The sequence below is a fragment of the Nerophis ophidion genome, linkage group LG02 (assembly GCF_033978795.1).
Source record: "Nerophis ophidion isolate RoL-2023_Sa linkage group LG02, RoL_Noph_v1.0, whole genome shotgun sequence".
NCBI classification, from domain to species: Eukaryota; Metazoa; Chordata; class Actinopteri; order Syngnathiformes; family Syngnathidae; genus Nerophis; species Nerophis ophidion.
The window spans coordinates 15,468,694-15,474,693 of record NC_084612.1 but is presented as its reverse complement, the minus strand read 5'-3'; the positions used below and the strand labels follow the sequence as shown (position 1 = coordinate 15,474,693).

General features: G+C 37.5%; 1 protein-coding gene across 1 annotated transcript in view; it reads left to right on the top strand.

Annotated features, from left to right (window-relative positions):
- Positions 1-2,895: 2,895 nt before the first annotated feature.
- The window catches only part of LOC133537127 (secretory carrier-associated membrane protein 5-like), a 28,129-nt gene continuing 25,024 nt past the window's right edge, over positions 2,896-6,000 (top strand). Inside the window, exon 1 of the mRNA XM_061878011.1 lies at positions 2,896-3,098. The gene's annotated coding sequence lies outside the window, so the exon portion shown is untranslated. The remainder of the gene's footprint in view (positions 3,099-6,000) is intronic.

Sequence of the window (6,000 nt, the reverse complement as noted above, 5' to 3'; positions counted from 1 at the left end):
TCTTCATTTTAGCTTCTGGGGCTTCACGGTGGAAGAGGGGTTAGTGCGTCTGCCTCAAAATACGAAGGTCCTGCAGTCCTGGGTTCAAATCCTGGCTCGGGATCTTTCTATGTGGAGTATGCATGTTCTCCCCGTGAATGCGTGGGTTCCCTCTGGGTACTTCGGCTTCCTCCCACTTCTAAAGACATGCACCTGGGGATAGGTTGATTGGCAACACTAAATTGGCCCTAGTGTGTGAATGTGAGTGTGAATGTTGTCTGTCTATCTGTGTTGGCCCTGCGATGAGCTGGCGATTTGTCCAGGGTGTACCCCGCCTTCTGCCCGATTGTAGCTGAGATAGGCGCCAGCGCCCCCCGTGACCCCGAAAGGGAATAAGCGGTAGAAATTGGATGGATGGATTTTAGCTTGGGCTTCACGGTGGCAGAGGGGTTAGTGCGTCTGCCTCACAATACGAAGGTCCTGCAGTCCTGGGTTCAAATCCAGGCTCGGGATCTTTCTATGTGGAGTTTGCATGTTCTCCCCGTGAATGCGTGGGTTCCCTCCGGGTACTCCGGCTTCCTCCCACTTCCAAAGACATGCACCTGGGGATAGGTTGATTGGCAACACTAAATTGGCCCTAGTGTATGAATGTGAGTGTGAGTGTTGTCTGTCTATCTGTGTTGGCTCTGCGATGAGGTGGCGACTTGTCCAGGGTGTACCCCGCCTTCCGCCCTGAAAGGGAATAAGCGGTAGAAAATGGATGGATGGATGGATTTTAGCTTCTGTTTTTTCGACGAATAACAATTTGTGAAATATTTCTTCAAACTTATGATTAAAATTCCCCAAAAGTATTTTGGCAAATCTGGAAAATCTGTAGAATCAAATTTAAATCTTATTTCATAGTCTTTTGAATTTCTGTAAAAATTTTGTTCTGGAAAATCTAGATGAAATAATGATTTGTCTTTGTTAGAAATATAGCTTGGTCCAATTTGTTATATATTATAACAAAGTGCAGATTGGATTTTAACCTATTTAAATCATGTCATCAAAATTCTAAAATTAATCTTAATCAGGAAAAATTACTAATGATGTTTCATAAATTAATGATGTTTCTTTTTTTTTCTTTTTTCAAAAAGATTCAAATTAGCTAGTTTTTCTCTTGATTTTTTTTCGGTTGAATTTTGAATTTTAAAGGGTCGAAATTGAAGATAAACTATGTGTCAAAAATTAATTTTCATTTTTTGTCGCGTTTTTTCCTCTTTTAAACCGTTAAATTAAGTGTTATTTTTTTATCATTTATTCTCTACAAAAAACCTTCCGTAAAAGGAAAAAAATGTACGACGGAATGACAGACAGAAATACCCATATATATTTATTTATTTATTAAAGGTAAATTGAGCAAATTGGTTGTTTCTGGCAATTTATATAAGTGTGTATCAAACTGGTAGCCCTTTGCATTAATCAGTACCCAAGAAGTAGCTCTTGGTTTCAAAAAGGTTGGTGATCCCTGCAATAGACAATGCAGTGCCATGCAGTGGTGAGGGCTTTGAGGTTTATTAACGCGTGAATAATTCATCGAGGGACGACGTCATGGCTTCATGTAATCAGCATTGTTTGACATATATAGATAGATGGATACACTGCAGGATCATGTCTTGGGATGTAATGCATTATGTGCAGGTGTACCTAATATTGTGGTCTATATCAGTGGTTCTCAAATGGGGGTACTTGAAGGTATGCCAAGGGGTACGTGAATTTTTTTTTAAATATTCTAAAAATAGCAACAATTCAACAATACTTTATAAATATATTTATTGAATAATACTTCAACAAAATATGAATGTAAGTTTATAAACTGTGAAAAGAAATGCAACAATGCAATATTCAGTGTTGACAGCTAGATTTTTTTTGTGGACATGTTCCATTTTTATTGATGTTAAAGTTTTCTCTTGCCACCCGCGACCCTAAAGAGAACAAGCGGTAAAAAATGGATGGAATATTTCTCTTTTTGTGAAGAAATGTACAGAATTAAGTTCATGAATCCAGATGGATCTTTATTACAATCCCCAAAGAGGGCACTTCAAGTTGCTGATTACTTGTATGTGTAGAAATCTGTATTTATAATTGAATCACTTGTTTATTTTTCAACAAGTTTTTAGGTATTTTTATATCTTTTTTTTCAAATAGTTCAAGAAAGACCACTACGAATGAGCAATATTTTGCACTGTTATACAATTTAATAAATCAGAAACCGATGACATAGTGCTGTATATTACTTCTTTAACTCTTTTTTTTAAACCAAAAATGCTATGCTCTGATTAGGGGGTACTTGAATTAAAAATATGTTTACAAGGGGTACATCACTAAAAAAAGGTTGAGAACCACAGGTCTATATGTCCTTGACATCCGCCCAGTCAAAGCAGAGTCTATCACAGTGAAATGGCGACCTCAGCTGGCAAAAGTATGTTACTACATCTACACTAAAAACCCTTCTAATAGTTTCAACGCCACTTATTTTGCATTCATGGGGTCAACATATTGAAAAAAACCCCTCTCAGTATGATGCAATGTAATGCAAACTAAAACCACAACAACAAATACATTACCAGCCTAAATGAAATCATGTGTTTTAAGATAAAGTGCGAATAATAATGTTGTGGCGTGTGTTTGTATTTGCTGTCATAATAAAGCAGGTGCCTGGTAAAGCATCTTTCATGAGGAGAAATCATCACAAAACTCCCATTTGCGTAGCTTGTATCACCTAAAATAAGTGAATAGGTATAAAATATCCTGGATAACTACAAATCTATATTGTTCAGCACCATGGACAGAGAGCTCCGGACAGGGATTGGATCATAAATACAACGTCAGGGATTACAATAATCCATGCCCATTGGTCTGAGAGGAGGGCAGCATTGGAGCCACAGATGATGATTGGTCAGAGGCCGGACTATCTGGGATTTAAGAAGGCAGTGGAAGTAAGTACTATAATCGACTAATGCTGCCGTTTGCTTTTCAGACACTATCTGATTGGAAGTGTCACACTCCCTAACCTGTGAGGCCTTAGGTGGACGCCGGGTAGTTTGTGGCCGCATAGACAAAGCTGCTCTCTGGAGAAGGTAAGAAGATTATGTCTCTCTGTAATTCCTCTCTGCAGTTTTTCTTGTGTCCTCTTTTGTGTTTTCCGTGCATGTACACACACAGAGTCTCTTGCGGTGGATGCAAGCTGTGTGTGTGTGTGAGAGTTTGTGAATGTGTGGGCCCCCTTTTGGGTGTGTGTGTGTGTGTGCGCTCGTTAGCATGTTATCAGTAACATTTCAGCATGCAACAGACGGCATCAAGTCTCCCCCACACGCAGGCGCAAACGCCTTAATGGCGTCAGCTCGTTTAGCCCCCGCTGAATAGCCTTGATCACTATGTGTGGGATGGACTACTGTTGTGCACAAAAAAGAGAGCTGGATTGCAAAATTAAATTTGCATTAAAATAAATTGTTTGGGTACTATTAAATTCACAAACTAGGAAATCACTGTTTCTGGTGATTTTTAGGCCAAAGTACCCAAGAATGACATAAAATAAGGACTCTCAGGCTGGTTTATGCATCACAGCATTACTTTTGTCTTTTTGAACAAAAGACAGCTACCTTGACCATCCCCAAACTGTGAACTATCACTGTAGACACCTTTCACATTTGATCACTAAAGACACTTTAACTGCTGCTGTGACCAAAGGTCACCTCCATATTTATACTGTTGACTGTCAATCAGAATGTGCAATAATGTTATGTTACTTACTGTGCCTTGTATATACTTTTTATTTTCATCTTTTATTTTTAGCTAAGTACCGTGCGACTTGTTGAAGGGTGGATTAGCAAAGTAAGATTTTCATTGTACGGCAAACTGTCTGTTTAACTGTGCATATGACAATAAACAATCTTGAATCTTGAATAATCTATGACATTTGACCTCTAGTGCTTTAAGGCATGTGAATTGAATTGAATTGAATTGAAATTAGTTTATTTTGGTCCTATAATCAGCCATTTTGTGTGATCAATTTAACAGCACAGATTATACATATTAACAATCATACACATACACACACAAAAAGACAAAGAATGACCGAAAAAGGAATAGGCTGAAGCCAAGGGTTATATTTATACATTCACTGAAAATTACATTGCCTGGAACAGCCATCCATTCATCGGTTTACTACCGCTTATTCCCTTTTGGGGTCGTGGGGGGCGCTGGTGCCTATCTCAGCTACAATCGGGCGGAAAGCGGCGTACACCCTGGACAAGTCACCACCTCATCGCAGGGCTAACACAGATAGACAGACAACATTCACACTCACATTCACACACTAGGGCCAATTTAGTCTTGCCAAAACACCTATCCCCAGGTGCATGTCTTTGGAAGTGGGAGGAAGCCGGAGTACCCGGGGAAGACATGCAAACTCCACACAGATAGATCCCGAGCCCGGGATTGAACCCAGGACTACTCAGGACCTTCGTATTGTGAAGCAGACGCACTAACCCCTCTTCCACCGTGAAGCCTGCCTGGAACTTCAATGTTCAAAAAATCAATAGGATGAAAGTAATCATTGCTAAGTTTCATAATTTCCCATTATTTCACCGTTTAAAGCTTTCTTAGACCTTAACAAAGAAATATATGTCTTGAACTCATGACTGAGCTTGTTCCACCATTTAACTCCTAAAACTGAAAATTATTTGTATTTTGTATTCGTTCTTACTTCACATATTTCAAAAAACCAATATCCCCCGTAAATTAATTTAAATAACCTAAGAATACAAGCTGAAAGGCTGTTTTTCTTTGCTTGAAACAAAATTTCCATTGTTTTTAAAAACGCAATATCTGAAAATGTTATTACATTAGAACTTATGAATAATGGATTGGTAGGTTGTTAGTAGTAGTACCTTTTGTGTAGTATTCTAATGACACTTTTTGGAAGTTTAACTGTTGGGTCTATGTTTGTTTTATAAACATTTCCCCAAACTTCAACACAATATGTTAGATATAGAAAAAGTAAAACATTTCTTATTCAGCATATGTCTTACTTTATGAAGAATAGCAATGGATTTGGATATCTTTCCCTTTATACATTCAATCTGAGGTTTTCTAAATAATTTTGTGATTCAGCGTTGGATGGAAACTGGAAACATTATTTTTTATAAACTAACATGCATGTTCATTGTGTTCATTGTCCAAGACAGTGGTACTAAATACTTATTTCCAGCTACATGTATATGGAATGTTACAAAATATTGCAGCATTGGCAACACATCTATTGCTTTACCATTCATCTTCAAGTCTAATACTTCAGAACTCATAATTGATTTGGTTGAGAAAATTAACAACAGACCAGTCTTAAAAAAGTCACATAATTTTGTTTTTGATGGCGTTGGAATTCTGTGAATAGTTGAAATGCGATTAGGCGCTAAAAAAATGTAAGAATTACTAAAAATTGCATGTAAATGTAGATGAATTGAAACCGACGATCCCATTTTTTGTTCAGTAATAATAAAATACAGTTAATGCTTTAAATACAGTCTACATTAAGTTGACCACAAGCTCCTTGGTAGAAACTGCTGTGGCTATAGGCAACATTTTGATGTTATTTTTTTTATCAAACCACAATATAGCAGTAGAATAATAAATGTCACATCAAACATTCACACATTCAGATGTTGGTGAAAATATATACTTTTTCTTTTTTACTTTCTCATGCATTCCAATTTTTTCCAGAAGTTAATACTGCACATACTGCACAATGACTTCTCCAAAATTGGGAATAAAAGCATCAGGTCAATAATTGCCCACTTCTTTTTTTTGGCTATGATGAGAGCATTTACCTCCTTGGTGTCCAAACTTGTTCCAGCAAGGACCGCATGGAGAAAGATTAATGAATGTGGGGTCCACTTTGAGAAAGGTAGTACATTCGAGTTGCTACAATTAATTAAATGTACACACTATGGTAAGCTATCTTAGCAAAACATCCACATATTT